At 40.8% G+C, this 21,231-nt stretch overlaps 1 long non-coding RNA gene across 1 annotated transcript in view; it reads right to left on the reverse strand.

Moving 5' to 3' along the window:
* LOC140709008 (uncharacterized) overlaps positions 1–21,231 on the reverse strand; it is a 43,107-nt gene that overhangs the window by 1,289 nt on the left and 20,587 nt on the right. The window contains exon 2 of the long non-coding RNA XR_012089329.1: positions 748–777. This is a non-coding gene — a long non-coding RNA (uncharacterized lncRNA). The remainder of the gene's footprint in view (positions 1–747; positions 778–21,231) is intronic.

Here is a 21,231-nt window from a genome sequence, read left to right on the forward strand (position 1 = left end):
TTATACTTTATGTTCTAGGGTACATATACACAATGTGCAGGTTTGTTACATATGTATACATGTGCCATGTTGGAAGACACCATCTCTAAAAACAAAAACAAAACAAAGAAACTTGCCCAAAAAAAAATCTGATTTCTTAGAAAGGAACAGGTCTTAGAATGGTTCTGGACTTCTTAATGACTACATTGTATGCAAATAAAATAAAATAATATAAAAATTCACAGGAAAATGATATTTGTATTTAGATTTCTCTTTCCAGTCAAATTTTGACTAGATATGAGACTGGAATGAAGATATCTCCAGATGTTCAAGGTCTCAAAACATTGATCTCTGAGTACCCTTTCCCAGAAAGATACTAGAGAAAGTATTCCACCAAAATAAGTGAAAGATCTTAAAAGAAGACATTCCGTGAAGAGACTGAGAGAAAATCAGATGTATTGAGAGGAGATTTAGACCATGGGAAAATTTAGAAATATGCTAATATATGTTGCTTAGAAAACTAAGCAAAGGCAAATACTTGACATTTACTAACCCCAGTGAAAATACAAAGATAGCAGTAGAGGAAAAGTCATCATCGTATACTGTATGGCTCAGCTACACAGCAGTGGCTAGCATTTAGAGTCATAGTAATCAGTGAATATGGATGTAGCCAAAATTGGGATATATAATGGAAGTATGGGAGGTGGTCAAGTAATCTTTGTAGGAGATGGGGACATGGAAGGAGGCAGCGAAGAAGTAAGTCCTTACCTTCTGATGTGGGAAGTCAGCAGATGGTACCTAAAAATGAAAAATCAAGAAATAGCAGTGTAAGTGTGCTATTAGCGATAGGAAGATGAAGACCAACAGTTGTTGCTGAAAGTTTGAGAGTAGTTTCCTTCTGCTATGATTTGAATGTTTTTCCCTCCAAAGCTCATGTTAACATGTAATTGTGATTGTAATAGTATTAAGAGGTGGGATCTTTAAGAAGAGTTTGTGAGGTCCTGAGGGCTCTAGCCTCCTGAATGGACTCACGCTGCATTACTGTGGGAATGGGTTCACTTCTTTTTGTGTTCTCTCTCACCGTCTTTTGACCCTTCCAGTATGTGGCACCTTCCACCATGTTATGTGGCAACAAGAAGACCCCCATCAGATGCTGACATCTGATATTGGACTTTCGGCCTCCAGAACTGTGTGCTAACAAATTTCTGTTCATTAAAAATTACGCAGTTGGCCGGGCGCGGTGGCTCAAGCCTGTAATCCCAGCACTTTGGGAGGCCGAGGCGGGCGGATCATGAGGTCAGAAGATCGAGACCATCCTGGCTAACACGGTGAAACCCCGTCTCTACTAAAACTACAAAAAAACTAGCCGGGCGAGGTGGCGGGCGCCTGTAGTCTCAGCTACTCAGGAGGCTGAGGCAGGAGAATGGCATGAACCCAGGAGGCGGAGCTTGCAGTGAGCTGAGATCCGGCCACTGCACTCCAGCCTGGGCGACAGAGCGAGACTCCGTCTCAAAAAAAAAAAAAAAAAAAAAAAAAATTACGCAGTTGAGGCTGGGTGCGGCGGCTCACACCTGTAATCCCAGCACTTTGGGAGGCTTAGACGGGTGGATCACCTGAGGTCGGGAGGTTGAGACCAGCCTGGCCAACATGGAGAAATCCCATCACTACTAAAAATACAAAATTAACCGGGTGTGATGGTGCATGCCTGTAATCCCAGCTACTCGGGAGGCTGAGGCAGGGGAGAATCACTTGAACCCGGGAGGCGGAGGTTGCAGTGAACTAAGATCACATCATTGCACTCCAGCTTGGGCAACAAGAGCGAAACTCTCTCAAAAAAAAATTACGCAGTCTGTGGTATTCTATTATCACAACACAAAATACACTAAGACATTTCTAGACATTTGATAGCCAGAACTAGAATGAAAAGGCAGTGCAAGGGACAGCTCTTTTTTACAGTAAACCTTATAGAATCATTTCATTCATTAAAGTGATATGCTTAATAAATAAATAATAACAAAATATTTGGAGAGTAGAAACAACAAAAGAGGCATCGTAATGAGGTAATTACCAGAATGGGAGGCTGGGGCCCAAGTCTTTTAACTTCTGTAAGACTCAGTTTCCTCACATATAAAATACAAATTATAGTATGGACCATAATTTTCTGGGCTGATCACAAGGGATAAATAAACTAAGATACATATAAAGGTCTTGTAAATTTAAAACACCATAGAAATGTAGAAAATTGTATTTATTAAGTGTGTAAGGCAAAAGGCAGAGTAGTAAAACTAGTGTAATGCAAAGAAACATCTAGCTCTTTGATACTTGTTTGCAGTCCTCAGAAACTTAAACTGAAAAATCTCTGCCATTCATAGTAGATGGCATGGCTAATGTTTATGGAAAAGAAGATGGTGCCACCTTCCACAGAGCACTGAGGCTGCTCTTATGAAACAAAACACCAATGGAGTCGGCAACCAAACTAGTGTTTTATGTGTGTTGTGCACATATCCAATGTGTATCACATGATGCTTCCCAAGGTTGCTCCTGAGCCATCTTGCCTACATGCCACACAAACATGGCTGCCTTAGTCCATTTTGGCTGCTATAACAAAATACCTTGTAAATAGCAGAAATCTGTTTTCTATAGTCCTAGAGGCGGAGGAATCCAAGATCAATGTGTGTACAGATTCTGTGTTGGGTACGGGCCGTTCTCAGGCCTTCTTGCTGTGTCCTCACACGATGAAAGAGGGGAACAAAGGACCGCTTCTGTAAGACACTAATCCCATTCACGAGGGCTCCACCTTCATGACCTAATCAACTCATAAAGGTCTCACCTATTAATACTAATGCATTGGAGAAAGATTTCAACATATGGATTTTGGGGGTGACACAAACATTCAGACTATAACAGGGACCAAGTCTGTGGTGTAGGTAATAATACTGCACATATTTCAAATTCTTGGTTTTGAAAATATGCTGTGGCTATGTAAGATGTTATCACTGGGGGAAGCAGGGTGGCGGGAACACACTGAACTATTTTTACAACTGCTCGAAAGTCTAAAAGTAATTCAAAACAAAAAGTTAAAAAGGAAGTATTTAGATCCAACCAATGCCCCAATTTAAAGAGAATCCAAACTACATCTGGACCCCAAAGGAGGTCTGAACCTTCCAAGAACACTGGACTGTGCAATGCTACAGCAAGTGAAAGGCTGTATCAACACCTAACAGGCTGATCTCTTCTCACCAAGGAACGGGCTTTTCCCATTTCTGTTTTCCTGAACCATTGGTTCAACACTTCCCCTGAAGCCACAGTTTCATTCATGCCATTAAGAAAAATTATCAGGTATATTCACCAACCTTGGGAAAAGAATATAATCATTTTGTTTTCTTTCAGACACAAAGTAGGAAATCAGAAGCCCTGGGTAACTTGAAAATCCCAACTTTGTTTTATTTAAGGGATGCCAAGACTCCTTGTGCCCCTGGCACTGTGGGTGGGGAAATTTCCTGCATGCCAAATTGCTAATGCAAGATGCATTAGCCCATAGCTTTAGACGTTCCAGATTTCTTGGCACCAAAGGGTTATGAATAATCCTATCAACTCCCCTTGACTGTTGGAGGATTTTCAAAATATTTTCTAGTCCTTACTTCTACTGCCCTTTGATCTTGTCAGGAGAATGCAGGAGACCAACTTCTTTATTTCCTGGACTAGCAGCAATGCTTCTCCAACTTTAACAAACATAGGAACTACCTGGTAAAAATACAGACTCACAGGCCACACTCCTTGAAATTCTGGGATGGGGCAAGTTGTACCCAATACTGACAATGATTCCGGGTGATCTGATGTGGGGTTGACTATATATCACACTGTGAAAATCACTGGCAGAGAGATATAAAAGATAAAGAACATCCTAAAAAAGTGCTTTGAAGGCTGGGCATGGTGGTTTATGCCTGTAATCCCAGCACTTTGGGAAGCTGAGGCCGGTGGATCATATGAGGTCAGGAGTTCAAGACCAGCCTGGCCAACATGACGAAACCCCATCTCTACTAAAAATACAAAAATTAGCCAGGTGTGGTGGCCGGCACCTGTAATCCCAGCTACTTGGGAGGCTGAGGCAGGAGAACTGCTTGAACCCAGCAGGCTGCAGTGAGCTGAGACTGCACCACTGCACTGCACACTCCAGCCTGGGCAACAGAGAGAGACTCTGTCTCAAAAAAAAGAGCTTTGATGTGGTTTGGATGTCTGTCCCTTCCAAATCTCATGTTGAAAGTGGAATCTAGTAGGAGGTATCGAATGATGGAGATGGGTCCCTCATGAATGACTTAGCACCATCCCCTTGGTGATGAGTGAGTTCTTTCTTACTTAGTTTACACAAGATCTGGTTAAGAGACTGGGACCTCCCCCTTCTCTCTCTTGCTTCCTCTCTCATCATGTGATACAGCAGCTTCCCCTTCACCTTCCGCCATGATTGTAAGCTCCCCGGAGCCCTCACCAAAAGCAGATGCCAGCACCACCCTTCCTGTACAGCCTGCAGGACTGTGAACCAAAATACACCTCTTTTCTTTATAAATTACTCAGTCTCATATATTCCTTTATAGCAACACAAACAGACTAATGCATCTTTAAAAGAAAAGAAAAAAAAGAAGAAAGAAAGAGAAAGAAAGAAAAAAAGAAAGAAAGAAAGAATGAGAGAGAGAGAGAAAGAAAGGAAGGAAAAGAAAAGAAAGAGAAAGGAAGAAAGAAAAAGAAAAGAAAGAAAGAGAAGAAGGAAGGAAGGAGAAAGAAAGAAAGAAAGAAAGAAAGAAAGAAAGAAAGAAAGAAAGAAAGAAAGAAAGAAAGAGAGAGAGAGAAAGAAAGAAAGAAAAAGAAAATGGCTCACTATCCACAAGATTCAGTTAAAAGATTACATGAAAAGCAAAGGGTTTTGGTGAGGCATGGTGACTCGCACTTGTCCCAGCACTTTGAGAGGCCAAGGTGGGAGGATTGTTTTAGCCCAGGAGGGGTCCAGTCTGGGCAACACAATGAGATTCTGTCTCTCCAAAAACATTAAAAATTAGCTGGGGATGGTGGCGTGCGCCTGTCGTCCCAACTACTCAGAGTGGGGACTCTGCTCTCTGATGTAAGGTTTTCTGTTTTGTCCTACGACACTATGGGAGGCGAAGTAAGTCATGGGGTCACACCTTAAGGTCAATGGGAGTGGAGTAATGAACTGCAATCCTACCATGTGTCTGGAGGGTGGAGAGCAAGAAATATTTGATGAATATCACAAAGGAGTCCTGCAGAGGGTATTTCAGAACAATCATTCAATTGGGAGGATTAATTGAACCCAGGAGGTTGAGGCTGGGGTGAGCAGTGATTGTGCCCCTGCACTCCAGCCTGGGTGACAGAACAAGACCCTATTTCAAAAAATAAAAAAAGAAAAGGAGAAAATTTTTGCAATCTACTCATCTGACAAAGGGCTAATATCCAGAACCTACAAAGAACTCAAACAAATTTACAAGAAAAAAACAAACAACCCCATCAAAAAGTGGGCAAAGGATATGAACAGACATTTCTCAAAAGAAGACATTCATACAGCCAACAGACACATGAAAAAATGCTCATCATCACTGGCCATCAGAGAAATGCAAATCAAAACCACAATGAGATACCATCTCATACCAGTTAGAATGGCAATCATTAAAAAGTCAGGAAACAACAGGTGCTGGAGAGGATGTGGAGAAATAGGAACACTTTTACACTGTTGGTGGGACTGTAAACTAGTTCAACCATTATGGAAAACAGTATGGCGATTCCTCAAGGATCTAGAACTAGATGTACCATATGACCCAGCCATCCCATTACTGGGTATATACCCAAAGGATTATAAATCATGCTGCTATAAAGACACATGCACACGTATGTTTATTGCGGCACTATTCACAATAGCAAAGACTTGGAATCAACCCAAATGTCCATCAGTGACAGACTGGATTAAGAAAATGTGGCATATATACACCATGGAATACTATGCAGCCATAAAAAAGGATGAGTTTGTGTCCTTTGTAGGGACATGGATGCAGCTGGAAACCATCATTCTTAGCAAACTATCACAAGAACAGAAAACCAAACACTGCATGTTCTCACTCATAGGTGGGAACTGAACAATGAGATCACTTGGACTCGGGAAGGGGAACATCACACACCGGGGCCTATCATGGGGAGGGGGGAGGGGGGAAGGATTGCATTGGGAGTTATACCTGATGTAAATGATGAGTTGAGGGGTGCTGACGAGTTAATGGGTGCAGCACACCAACATGGCACAAGTATACATATGTAACAAACCTGCACGTTATGCACATGTACCCTAGAACTTAAAGTATAATAATAATAATAAATAAATAAATTTTTAAAAAAAGAAAATCAAATCAAAGGGTTTGACATGAGCACTGGACCATTAGAAATGAAAATGTGATACTGGTTCATCAGCTCACATTTTGGATATAATTTTCCCTTTAGTAATTAATCATTGAAGAATAAGATACTAGAATTGTCCGGTTATTTTCACCTCTGAGATAATGGCATTGATGTTGTTATTTCAGTAAGCCTAACTGGGACAAAATGAAGCTGAATTCCTTAGTGTTTTCCCCACATGGTCAACACTTGCATCTAGAGTGACTGAGTTCTTTTCAAAGTAACAAGTAGAGAGTAGAAGTGGGTTAACGTATAGACTTGCTGAGATTACGTGAATTGTGAGTATTTTCGGGAAAGTTCAAGGAGCAAATTGCATTTAAAGCTGGGGCAGTATGGTCTTCAAATAGTTTTTCTTTTTTAGCTACTCCAAGCCAGGTGAGATTTCCCTTTCCTGAACATCATTCCTATTAGCATCTCATTTACCTTCAAACTTGGCCATTTATCAGCTCTTCACCCACAAAACTTTTGTCCTCAGCAGGACTGAGTTCAGGGCAGAGCACAATCATATCACCTCCTGCAGAGCTTGGTATACAGTAACTGAGCAATAAATATGTGTTGTATGAATCCATGAATAAATACATTTAGATGAGCAGCCAGTCAAACCACCGCCACCAGATAAATTCCCTTTGAGAGGGGAGGAACACATGCTCCAAAGAGCCCTAAATTTAGATTCAGAGCAACTAGTCTTTGCTTCCTCAATCTATAACCAGTAAACCAGTGCTGTCCAAGAGAAATATAGCACAGATTACAAATGCAAGTTACCTATGTACTTTTCCATTTTTAGTAGCTCTGTTCTAAAAAGTAAACATAAACAAGCAAAATTAATTTTAAGATCATATTTTAACTCACCCAATGTCTCTAACATATTATTTCATCATGTAATTAATATAAACTATTTTTTTCAACAACCAAGAGCAGGTAAAATATAAACTATTAATGAGATTTGTACATTCCTCTTTCATGCCGGTTTTGAATCTGGTATGTGTTTTATTGGACCAGCCACATTTCAAATGCTTGATTGCCGCATGGGGTTGGTGGCCGTGGTGTTGAAGCACACAGCTCCAGAGTTATGTTGGCTGTGAATAAACCCCGATTTCCTTTTTTGGGACACTGGAATAATACCTACCTCGTAGGACTTCTGTGAGGATTAAATGAAACCATGAAGTGTGAAGGTGTAGGGTGGCTTCTAACAAGAAGGTTTATTTCTTGCTTTCCATTCATTGATGGTTTATTTCTTGCCACCCGTTCATTCACTGGGGACTCTGCCCTCTGACTTAAAGTTTCTATTCTGTCCTATTACATTTTAGGGGGCAAAGTAAGTCATAGGGCCACACCCAAAGGTCAGTGGGAGTGGAGTAGAGAACTGCAACCCTACTGTGTGTCTGGAGGGTGGAGAACAAGAAATATTTGATGAATATCACAAAGGAGTCATGCAGAGGGTATTTCAGAACCATCAATCTAATAATCATTTTTGGCCAGGCACGGTGGCTCACGCCTGTAATCCCAGCACTTTGGGAGGCTGAGGCGGGCGGATCACGAGGTCAGGAGATTGAGACTATCCTAGCTAACACGGTGAAACCCTGTCTCTACTAAAAACACACACACAAAAAAATTAGCTGGGTGTGGTGGCAGGCGCCTATAGTTCCAGCTACTAGGGAGGCTGAGGCAGGAAAATGGCGTGAACCAGGAGGCGGAGCTTGCAGTGAGCCGAGATCGCACCACTGCACTCCAGCCTGGGCGACAGAGCGAGACTCCATCTCAGAAAAAAAAAAAAGTCATTTTTACTAACTTTCCGAAGGACTCATTTCTCTAGTCCATACTACCACCAGAGACAGCATTTCAAACAGTTTATTTCTCCCAGCACATGTTTGTGTAAAGGGGTAAAAAGGATGGGGGAACCCCATGAAACATCCCAAAATGTCTTTTGGGAGGGGAATTAATTAATTTTTTTTTTAGAGATGAGGGGGGTCTCACTATGTTGCCCAGGCAGGTCTGTCTTGAATTCCTGGCCTCAAGCGATCGTCCCGCCTCAGCCTCCCAAGTCACTGAGCTACAGGCATGAGCCACCACATTGGGCCTGAAGTGTTCGCATACAGTTCATACAAAGGCCTTCATCCTGCTATGTCTTTGCACATGCTGGCCCCACCTGGAGCACTGCTCATCTGTCCAGAGTCAAGTCAAATGCCACTTGCTTCATCCACTTTTTAGACAGATCTTTCCCATGCGCTCTATGAAGCTGTTCCAGGAGCTGGGGATTCCACAATGAAGAAACATCAACTTTCTGCCCTCCTGAGTTTGCTTGCCTCAGTTTCCTCTACAGAACTTCATCTTTCCCTTTTAAATGGCACTTCTATGACAGACTCTTGCAGGACGGTCACTTGTCTGGACGTCTCTTTCACTTCTGTGGAGAAGACTGAGGATCTTACTCAAATTTAGAGCCAGCTTCTTCATATTCTCTAGGTTTGGAGACAAGGTTGCCTAAAAGATTAGCCTCTGAAACAAAAATGCAGACGTCAACTAGTATGCCAACTAGTATATCCGTCATAGAAGCAACTCGCCCTGGGATAGGGCTGCTGATGGGTGAATCTAGGGATAGTGGCCAAGACAGATGATAAAATCAGCATAAGAGGTACTAGTGCATTTTATACTTGATAAAAATGGGACTGGAGAGTAAGAACTGATTATTGAAACACAAGCAAGAGAGCCACGGCATCTGACAGTTCCACCGGCACCAGAGGTGCAAAACCTATGGTGGAACAGTTTTCTCATCTGTAAAATGGGGATAACAGCTACCTCATGGGCTGTAGAGACTAAACCAGAGAATCTTTGTAAAGTCAAGGAGATAAAACAATATGCTGAGAGATTTCCCCTTGTGATTGACACAACCCAAAAAATAGACCTCTGTAGGGAAATACCTGCCACTTACAACCATGCCTTTTTTATTGCATAACAATGCGAATGTACTTACTGCAACTGAACTATCACACTTAAAAATAGCTAAAACGATATTCTACCGCACTGGAGCAATGACAGCAACAAAACAAAAACACATATTTTTCAAGTTTAAGTGGACCCTAAAAGAGCCGGACTCTAGATCTACAAATATCTCTAGCAGAGATAAATTTTCTAAAGAGCTTAAAATGCTTTCGTACTGAAAAGATGCCAATATTATGTATATCCAGCAGTTGTGTCCATTAATATTCTCTTGATAATACTTTATCTTTTCCTAATTTTTTCTTGCATTAAGAAATCAGTAACCCTCCCCCCACACACACACATACACAAAAGAAAAGTGGGTAAAGGGCAAATTTCTGAAATATTATTATTAAATGTTTAAATATTTAGAAGTATTAAAATATGTGCAAGAGTTTGTACAACTCTTCTTGTGATTCAGCAAAGAAGAATTTCTTGGCCAGGCGTGGTGGCTCATGCCTGTAATCCCAGCACTTTGGGAGGCCGAGGTGGGCAGATCACTTGAGGTCAGTAGTTCAAGACCAGCCTGGCCAAAATGGTGAAACTCCGTCTCCACAAAAATTAGCCGTGCATGGTAGCACAAGCCTGTAATCCCAGCTGCTCTGGAGGTTGAGGCAGGAGAATCTCTTGAATGTGGTAGACAGAGATTGCAATGAGCAGAGATGGCACCACTACACTCCAGCCTGGGCAACGGAGAGTCCGTCTCAAAAAAAAAAAAAGAAGGATTTCTTATGCATTGCCTATAGCTAAACATTAGACAGACAATACCATAGTGTGACAGAAATAATTGTCTCATGTGTCATAGTGAGTGAATCATTCAATTAAATAAGCAATTACATGATCATTTCCAGTAGAGGCTGCTGCCATTCATTTCAAAATCATATCATATAGCTTTAGAAGAAAACTTTAAGATGATGTACTAAAATTATTCATTCAGAAACCAGGAATTGTTAAACACTTCCCCTCTGTCTCATCACTTTGTTGTTGTTGTGCGTGTGTGGTTTTTTTGTTGTTGTTTCTTTGTTTTTCTTTGGAGAAAGTGTCTCGCTCTGTTGCTCGGGCTGGAATGCAGTGGCATCATCATGACTCACTGTAAACCCGAACTCCTGGGCTCAAGCGATCCTCCCACCTCAGCTTCCTGAGTAGCTGTCACTATGGGCATGCGCCACGACACCTGACTAATTTTTACATTTTTTTTTTTTGTAGAGACAAGGTCTCACTATGTTGCACAGACTGGTCTTGAACTCCCTGCCTCAAGTGATCTTCCTCAGCCCCGCAAAATATTGGGATTACAAGCATGAGCCATCACACCCCGCTTCATCACTTTGAATAATACATTTTAAATCTGTGAACCATTATTTTATAAAAGTTATACAGACTAATCTAGGGAAAACTAAATACTGTTCCTACTTTAAGGAAAACCATTGTCTAATGATAAACTTTTAAAAAAAATTATAATTAGCCAGGCATGATGACATAGCCCTGTAGTCCTAGCTACTCAGGAGGCTGAGGCACTAGAATTGCTTGAACCCAGGAGGTGGAGGTTGCAGTGAGCCGGGATCGTGCTACTGTACTCCAGGCCTGGGTGATGAGTGAGACTGTCTAAAAAAAGAAAAAAAGAAAGAAAATTCTCAGAAATTATTTCCATAATTAGCAAGTACATAGAATTGATGTATGATGGAGGAGATAGTCTAAGGTAAATTATCACAATTCTGCAAACTATCCAAAAGTAACATTTTACAACACAAAAATATTATATATTAAAGCACAATAAATAGCATTCCCACTAAAAGGAACCAGGGCTGTCTGGAAAAAAGGCTAATTTCAGTTTGGGGGTAGGGAAAGTACAACAAGGTAGGCCTGGATCATTTTTGTTTGAGAAGATAAGAAAGTGTTCAAAAACACACAAAGACAGGTAGAAAAGACACAGGAGTTGAGTGCAGTGGCTCACGCCTGTATTCCCAACACTTTAGGTGGTCCAGGTGGGAGGATCCCTTTAGGCCAAGAGTTCAAAACAAGTCTGGGCAACATAGTGAGATCCTATCTGTATACAATTTTTTAAAAATTGGCTGGGCATGGTGGTCCACACCTGTTGTCCTAGCTACTTGGGAGCTTGGGGTGGGAGGATCCCTTGATCCCAGGAGTTGGAGGCTGCAGTAAGTGAGCCAGTGTACTCTAGCCTGGGTGACAGAGCAAGACTTTGTCTCCATTTAATAATAATAATAATAATAATAATAATAATAAAAAGACACAGGAGTCTACTAGAAGAGGCTTCTGCTGGCCAAATTTGGAAAACTTTGAGCATCCAAAAAGAAAGACATCTGGCGCATAATACCTTAACCAAATGATCAAATATGACATCCCTGATGTTAGGGCAAACTGACATGACGCACCTGCTGGTATGAGAAGAACACACTAGCACTTGGGCCAGTCAAAGTGAATAATCTGAATTTAATTCCGAGACAGTCTACAAAACAATTGGCCTGGACAGCCACAGGTTGTATCTCAAAAGAAAGAAAAAAAAGGCAGCAGAACCGCTTGAAATTAAAGGAGATGAAAGTTACATGATGTTAAATGCAACACTTCATCCTAGACTGAATCCCTGATTTTTTTAAAAAAGAAGAATTTATGAACAGTATTATTGGGAAAACTGGTGAAACTTGATTATTGGTGGTTATTTTAAATATTTCAATAGTAAGTAAATTTTTGATAATAGTATATCAATGTCAAATTGCTTGTAAATGATCAAGGTAAAGTGGTTATATAGGAAAAGATCCTTTTTCTTAGGATTGAGGAATTAAATAGGAATATAGCATAATGATAGAAGTTCTTTGTGCTATTCTTTTAGCATGTCTATAGGTTCAAAAATTTTCAAAAGAAAATGGGAAAAATCACATTAACGAAACTCTAGTAAAAGGTTCTTTACTATGCATGTTTGATTTATCCATATTTTTGCTTAACATTGTCTTTGTCTTACCTTGTCGACATAAAAGGAGGAGGCTGTGGCACAAAATAAGATTTAAGGAGTTTACCTGAGCCAAAGCGTAGACAGCTGCCCAGAAGACTTAGACCCAAGAAACCTTGAATGTGAGCTCCGTCCAGCCGTTGTTACAAGCAAGTTTTTAAAGGCAAAAAAGAGGGACGAGGAGTGAGCTCATACAAAGTGGTTGTCAGGAATTCTCTCTGGTTTCAGAAATAACAGGGATTAGTGACTGGCTATACACTGCTCGCCTATAGGGTACGGCTTATAGTGTCCAGTGTGGCATTATTAGGGTAATTTATAGCTACTTGTGGCAATAGCAAACAGTTTCAAGAGATGAATACATAGCTTAAGGGGGACGTGAGTGCTGCCTCATTTTAATGGCTCTCTGGTCCTGATAATTTTAAAGGACTCGCATTCCTCAGATAATAGATTTTTTTCTAAGCCAGGCATTGTGGCTCAATCCTGTAATCCAGGTGACAGGCAGGAGGCTGAGGTGGAAGGATCATGTGTGTTCAATAGCAGCCTGGGCAGCAAAGGGAGGCCTCGTTCCCCATAACCCCAAAATGTAAAGAATTAGCCAGGCATGGTGGCCCACACCTGTCGTCCCAAGCTACTCAGGAAACTGAGGCAGGAGGACCCCTTGAATCCAGGAGTTTGAGGCTGCAGTGAGACATTATCAAACCACCACACTTCAGCCTGAGTGGCAGAGTGAGACCTCGACTCTTGAAAAAAGAAAGAAAGTTCTTTTGTTTTGTTTTGTTTTGAGATGAGTCTTGCTGTGTCGCCATGCTGGAGTGCAGTGGCACAATCGCCGCTCACTGCAACCTTTGCCTTCTGTGTTCAAGCGATTCTCCTGCCTCAACCTCTGGAGTAGCTGGGATTACAGGCACGCACAACCACACCCAGCTAATTTTTGTATTTTCAGTAGAGAAGGGGTTTTACCATGTTGGCCAGGATGGTCTCGATCTCCTGACCTCGTGATCCACTCTCCTCGGCCTCCCAAAGTGCTGGGATCACAGGCGTGAGCCACCGAGCCCAGCTTTTCTTTTCTCAACCTTGTCTTGTGAAATTTTATGTTGAGGTTTGTAAGTTATTTTCTAGTACTTTAAACACAGTAATTGTTTTAGACCACATGTAATAGACAATTAATGCAGTTAAATCTCCCTGGCCTGAAGTTTATGCTTTTGGTAAATTAAGGAAATTGTAAAGAGCACACATTCTACCTTGTTGGAATTTGGCCATCATGGGCCATCATGTTGCATGGCTGGATGGTGAATGAGAAGATGAAAATGGGGTCAGGAAATTTTAAAGCTGGAAGAGATCTTAAAGGTTACGTTAAAAGAAAAACCTTGGCCAAATTAAATTTACCAGACTTTAATTGAGAAAAGAACAATTCGTGAACTGGGCAGACTTCCAAGCCCAGAGGAGGCTCAGAGAGACTCCAGTGCAGCCACGTGTTGGAAAGAGGTAAACAGAAAAAGGAAAGTGCGGAACAGGAAATGGAAGTGAGGTACAGAAACAGATTGGTTACAGCTCTGTGTTTGCCTTAGTTAAACACGGTTTGAACAGTTGGCCCCCTTTAATTTGCCAAAACTTGGTGATAGGCACAAGAGTAGGTTACAGTCTGTTTACTCTTCCATTTAGGTTATGGTTTACTATGTACAGAGAAACCTTTAGGCCAAAGTTAAAATACGTAAGCAGGCTGCTGTGGGCTAAGCTCGATTTAACAGTTATGAACGCAGCATGGTTTTGTTCTTATGTGGCTCAGTTTCTGCTGGGCCACTCTGACACATGTACCACCTGGTGATGACCTTTGATCTGAGGGCACTGGGAGATCCTTGATAAACAGTATCCTCTTCTGTCCTGCCAGGGGATAATTCTAAGGTGAATTATACATGGCTCCTCAGAGACTTTCCAGCAGGATTAAACTCCAGTTACCTAGAGCAATGAACAGTTTGAAAATGCACCCTTCCCCTATTTCATCCTTTCCGGTCCTTCCCACCATGAGAAGCACTTCCCAACATCAATGATCTGCCTGGCAGCACATTTCTCAGGCTCTGCTTGAGGACACCCACATTCCAAAGAGCCTTTCCTGGTGCCTCTGAGTCCTGGGCTTCTCAGTTTCTCTAGAGATAATTGTCTTACTTCTCATGGATGCCCTGCTCTGCCAGGATTAGGAGCACATCCAAATTCCCTGCCAAGGTAGTAGAAGCTCCTTCATAAATTTACCACCTTGCAAATATTAGTGAATATTTGCGGTCTCCTTTTTCCTTTCTCTTTACTCTTGTAAGTTTCAATATTTTAATTTTGTATTGTTATTTTAGTTGGGGAGCACTGCAATATACAATAAGCAAACATTTTTAAAAACTCAAAGATGGACTCAATAGCAGAATGGAAGTGACAAAGTGAAGATTTAGTGAGCTTGAAGACAGAACAAAAGATATGACTAACCTAATGACAGAGAAAGAAAAAAAACAGAGCTTCAGGTTTCAGGTGTTATTAGGACTATAACAAAAGATCAATCATTAATATCATTTGCCACGTTTTGGCACCTTTTGAAATGTTCTTATGGTATTTCTCCTTTTCGTGTTGTTATCATTGTTGCTAATATGGTGAACTGCATTGATTGATTTTTTTAAAAACAGTAGGCCAAGCTTGCATTATCTTAGTGAGGATATATTACCCTTTTTGTTAATTAGTTGGATTTTATTTGTTAATATTTTGCTAATATTTACAGCTATATTCATGGAGATATTGAAGGAAATTATTATAATAGAAAAATATGAAAGTAACAATAATCTGGATTTACATGCATGTGTTATAGTAACAAAGACCAAGGAACACTTGGCTGTTAAGAAATGCAGACATGCATTATGTTTCTTATCTTGAATGGGGGTAGAGAGTTGGGCATAGTACCATGTCACTTTTGGCTTTGTCATTTAGAGAAATGCTGATTTATTTGAAAAGCTTAAAGGTAGTCACCGGCAGAATTTCAAAATCAGTTATGAGACAAAATAACACAAGAAAGATCAGCTATCAGTCATAACAATGAGTATAAATAAATTAAACTCCTTATGAGAAGACAAAGATTCTCAGACTGACTCAAAGAAAACAGCATCCAACTCCAAGTGTATGGTATTTTACAGGGTTATCATTAAAAACAAGTATCAGAGGCCAGACGCGGTGGCCCAAGCCTATAATCTCAGCACTTTGGGAGGCCAAGGCAGACAAGGTAAAACTCCGTCTCTACAAAAAATACAAAAACTAGCCGAGTATAGTGGTGAATGCCTGTAATCCCAGCTACTCGGGAGACTGAGGCAGGAGGATCACTTGAGTCCAGGAGGCAGAGGCTGCAGTGAGCAGTGACTGTACCACTGCATTCCAGCCTGAGCAACAGAGCAAGACCCTGTCTCAAAAAAAAAAAAAAAAAAAAATCAGAAAACATTAAAAGTGATTTCTTTCTTAGTTTTCTAACAACTTAAAAGTGCAGATGCTGAATTTTTTTAATGCTTTCTTAAATATGCTGCTTTAAAAAAAAACTGTATTGGACTATTAATATAACACATTATAGTAATTCATTTTCTTTCTTTCTTTTTTATTTTTGAGACAGAGTTCTGCTCTGTCACCCAGGCTGGAGTGCAGTGGCACAATCTCGGCTCACTGCAACCTCCCCCTCCCAGGTTCAAGCGATTCTTGTGCCTCAGCCTCCCAAGTAGCTGCGATCATAGGCAACACAGCTAGCTAATTTTTGTATTTTTAGTAGAGATGGGGTTTTGCCATGTTGGCCAGGCTGGTCTCAAACTCCTGACCTCAAGTGATCCTCCCACCTCGGCCTCCCAATGTGCTAGGATTACAGGCATGAGTACCACACCCTGCCAGTAATACATTTTTTACTATTGAATTATCACGTAGTTTCTGATATAAATAAGGAAAGAAAACAGGGCCAAAGATTTATCAAACATGCCTAAACAAAAAGTAAATACATAAAGCAATGATAACAATACTAATACATGAGAAGAAATCAAGGCAAAAGCCTCAAATGAGATACAAATGGCTATTTTATTTCACTGTATTTTTTGCTTAGTTCTTTATCTTTTAGAGAGAGAAACTATGCTCTAGGAAGCAGAGATAATACAGAACCTTATAAAATTTAAAGTTTAATTTTACTTTTGCCACACCCATGAACCCAGCTGTTCCTGAAAGGAAACCACTGTCCTGTAAGTTAATAAAGGTTACACTTCATGTACTTGGAAACAGAGAATACTATTGTGTCCAAATATAAATGTGGAAGAAAAAATGAATAGCATGCTACAGGATTTATTTATTTTTAGAGAGGGGGGTCTCACTATGTTGCCCAGAGTGAAGTCCAGTGACTATACACAGGCCTGATCTCCTGGGTTCAAGCAATCCTCCCACCTCAGCCTCCCAAGTAGCTGGAACTATAGTACGGGATATTTTAATATATCATTCTCAGTCTCTGACAAATTTCACAAGCAACAAATAAACTAGACTATGAATGTTATAGTAATATCAACAAACTTACTTTAACAGCTGCACGTTACGTTGTACAATGGAGAATATACTTTTTTCCCGATGTAAATGAAACGTATTAGTCAACAAAGAAAACACTGATAAAATTTAACAGCGGAAAACATATAGCACACATTCTCAGACTACAGTGTGCTGAAACAAAACACTAGCAATGAAATTTTAAATTCTAAATTATCAAGATACTTGGAATTTTAACTATAAATGTATTTAAACATTAATATGCCTTACATAAAGGAAGAACTTCTAGATTCTAGAATCAATTTCCTTCACATTTTTTTTCTCATAGACTTATGTACACAAAAAATTATGAATTGTGAGCTTCAGTTTTGCAATGATACAAGAAAAACATTGATTTTTATCCCATGAAAAAAGGCATATAGATTTTGTTTGTTAACCGTATGGAAGTTACAGACCACATGAAGTTATATATAAAAGTACAGTGGATATGCTACTCATGGAAGAAAGTGGCATTTTCCTTGAATGGATTTGTTTTTTGCTAATATTTGTCATCAAAGCCACTGAAATGAGTAAGAGAAAAAAGAAAAAAAATGAAATAGCAAACACTTCAACAATTATCTGGCATGTATACCAGATAATTTATTAGCTACGAAGAAAGAGAAATAAGGCTGGGCATGGTGGCTTATACTTATAATCTCAGCACTTTGGGAGGCCAAGAGGATCACTTGAGACCAGGAGTTTGAAGCCAGCCTGGGCCAACATAGCAAGATCCCATCTTCAAAAACAAACAAACAAACAAACAAACAAATTAACCTTTAAAACAGAAAAATAAAAAGAAGAAATAGAAGAGATGAGAGACTCAATAAACAGAAAAACTTGTCAAGATGTGGCTAAATTAAAACATATTTTCCCAATATGATAACATTATTTTGACATCATATTCTACAGTAAGAAGTGGCAGGGTTTTTGTTGTTGAGTCAACATCTCTTGCTACCATGAGATCACATCAATTGTGGCTTCCACATCCATTTTCAATGGTGCCAGCAAGGGTGTCTGATCAGCGGTGAATCAAATGAGGATTTGCTCTTTCCCCATGACAAAGCCTATTACTCTAAGTGAACTTTCATCAGTTTACAGCTGTGTGACTTTCAATCTTTTTCTCTTCTTTTAATTAAATTATTTTTTATTTTTGTAAAGATGGGGTCTTGCTATGTTACCCAGGCTGATCTGGAACTCGTGGACTCAAGCAATCCTTGTGAGGTAGGGGAGAGGCCAAGCCAGTGACTAATTGGGAGCCAGGACTCAAGCAATCCTCCCACCTTGACCTCCCAAAGTGCTGAGATGACAGAAGTGAGCCACCATGCCCGGCTGTGTCTCTCAATCTTTTTTTTTTTTTTTTGAGACGGAGTCTCGCTCTGTCGCCCAGGCTGGAGTGCAGTGGCGCAATCTCGGCTCACTGCAAGCTCCGCCTCCCGGGTTCAAGCCATTCTCCTACCTCAGCCTCCCGAGTAGCTGGGACTACAGGCGCCCGCCACTGCGCCCGGCTAATTTTTTTTCTATTTTTTAGTAGAGACGGGGTTTCACCATGGTCTCGATCTCCTGACCTTGTGATCCGCCCGCCTCGGCCTCCCAAAGTGCTGGGATTACAGGCGTGAGCCACCGCGCCCGGCCACGTGTCTCTCAATCTTAAACTGCACCAGAGAAACGCTCTGCCCTGAGGACTTCACATGAATACGATTGTTGTTTTAGTGGTTGACTCACTTCTCAGAATTGACCTCTATCTGAGTTGATGCCAGAGTCTCCTGGGTTGTGACTTCACAAATGAGACACCTGAAAAAATGGTGCTCTCTCCAGGAGTCACAGACTAACGGAGTGGAATGGAGGGGTCCATTTGGGTTTTCTCCTTTGTGGTTCTTTGTATATTTAGGCTTTCTACAATGTTTCCCATGGGTAGTCTACATTTATTCTGTCTTATAGGACAGCTTTTGTTTTTGTTGTGTTTCAAGAACTTATTTAATAAGTCTTCTAATTCATTATTTTGTTTTGTTGCTATTCATTCTTTTTTAAAAAAAGAAAAAAAGAATATTGTTGTCATCCTTTAAGCATTTTTTATTTGCTTATTGAATTTTTAAAAACCCTAGGACCCCACTGTTAGTGTAATAACCATATATACAACACTTTCTGCAGAATCAGAGGAGATCTGTAAGGAGGAAACTGTCATTCTATGACACTAAAGCCCTCCCTACCACTCAAAGGAAACTGTCTCCAGCACCACACTTCTATAGATTCTACTGTGTCTGCTTTTTTCCTGGACCTCCTTAAATCTGTCACTGCATTAAAAGATTTCATATTGTTCTCATTTGAATTTTTTTTTTTTCCTTTTCCTTTTACAGGAGTAAAGTTCTTATTAGGAGTTGCATAGTTTTTACATTCCTACATGTCAGGAGAAACCTTTTTGCCTTTTCCCACTTTGATGCTAATAAGACTAAAAATAGAAATCTATCTTCAAAAGCTCCATGGAAGGGAAGAGAGAAAGAAAGGGGAAGGAGAAAGAAGGGGGAAAAAAGGGGATAGAGTTAAACTGGCCCAAACATTCCATGACATTCTTGAATAACTTATGATTGCCCCAGGGCCTTTGTTTTGGTTGTGTATGCTATGTAATAATCGTAAAACTTAGTGGCATAAAGCAATGCCCATTTATTTTACTATCTCCAATGATTCTGTGCGTTAACCGGGCTCAGTTGGGCCAGTTTTCTGTCCCCAGTGATGTGGGATGCTTCTGAACTCACCAGGGTTTTCCACCGGGTGGCACTATTCTGATGGCTCCCTCCAGTGCTGGCAGAGATGCTGGCTGTTGGCTGGAGGACCCTCACTCGGCCCTTCTATGTGGCTTCTGCTTTCCACAGCATGACAACTGGGACTGAGAGTTTCCAGAGGAAGGAAGTGGAAGCCGTCCGTCCTCTTCAAGGCCAGGGCTGGAACTGGGGTGCTGCCCCTCCCTCTCCAGTACTTTGAATTTGTTGGGTGTAGAGCTTCTCCAGAGGCTTCTTCAGGAAAATTCTGTCTTCCATTTGATATTTTGGGCTGTGGTATTTTCCCTCTTTTTGGTCCTGAAAATTTGTCTACATCTTGCACATTTACTTGTAGCTTTGTAGTCTGCTCTCTTTCTTTGCTTTCCAGCACTCTGCCATTTTATCGTCTTTGGCATCTTTTTTAAAATTTATCTTTCTTTGAGACAGGGTCTCACTCTGTTGTCCAGGCTTGAGTGCAGTGGCCCAATTACGGCTCACTGCAGCCTCAACCTCCCAGTCCCAAGTGAAGTGATCCTCCCACCTCAGCCTCCTGAATAGCTGGGACCATAGGCATGTACTGCCACACTTGGCTAATGTTTTGATTTTTCATAAAAACGGGATCTCCCTATGTTGCCCAGGCTAGTTTTGAACTCCTGGTTCTAGTGATCTTCCTGTCTTAACCTCCCAAGGTGCTGGGATTACAGGTATGAGCCACCTTGCCTAGCCTCCATTTGTAAATTCTTAATTTGGTTCTTCTTTCAGACAGCAGTTGTTGTTTCACATACATTCTTTCAGGAAGATTTTATTAATGCTAAATTTATAAAGTTCTTGCACATACATATACACACATCGATTTTTTTTTTTTTTTTTTTTTTTTTGAGACACAGAGTCTCGCTCTGTCACCCAGGCTGGAGTGCAGTGGCATAGTCTCGGCTCACTGCAGCCTCTGCCTCCTGGGTTCAAGCGATTCTTCTGCCTCAGCCTCCCAAGTGGCTAGGACTACAGGCGCTTGCCCCCATGCCCAGCTAATTTTTGTATTTTTAGTAGAGACGGGGTTTCACCATATTGGCCAGGCTGGTCTCGAACTCCTGACCTCGTGATCTGCCTGCCGCAGCCTCCCAAGGTGCTGGGATTACAGGCATGAGCCACCGCGCCTGGCCAGTTCTTGCATATTTAAGAATGTATTTTCCATGCCTTTACAATTGAAAGATATCCTGGGTAAGTAAGAATTCTTGTGTTCTATTTTTTCTTCTCAAAATTTCCCATTATCTTGTTCCTCTAGTGTTGCTGTGGATGGAAGTCTAAAGCCTGCCTGATATATATTCTTTCCCTTTAAAGGTGGCAAGTTTCTTCTGCCTGGATGCTTGCAAGACTTTTTCTTATCCTTCAAATTACTTCATCAAGGTATGTCTTAATCTTGTTAGAACTCATCAGTTTTTTCTCCATATATTGTTTCAACCTGAAGATTTAGATCTCTTCTTTCAGGAGAATCACCTATGAAATCTTTGAATAATTTTTTGTCCCATTTTTGTTGGTTTTTCCCTGGGA

This window comes from Chlorocebus sabaeus, chromosome 18 (assembly GCF_047675955.1).
Source record: "Chlorocebus sabaeus isolate Y175 chromosome 18, mChlSab1.0.hap1, whole genome shotgun sequence".
Taxonomy (NCBI): Eukaryota; Metazoa; Chordata; class Mammalia; order Primates; family Cercopithecidae; genus Chlorocebus; species Chlorocebus sabaeus.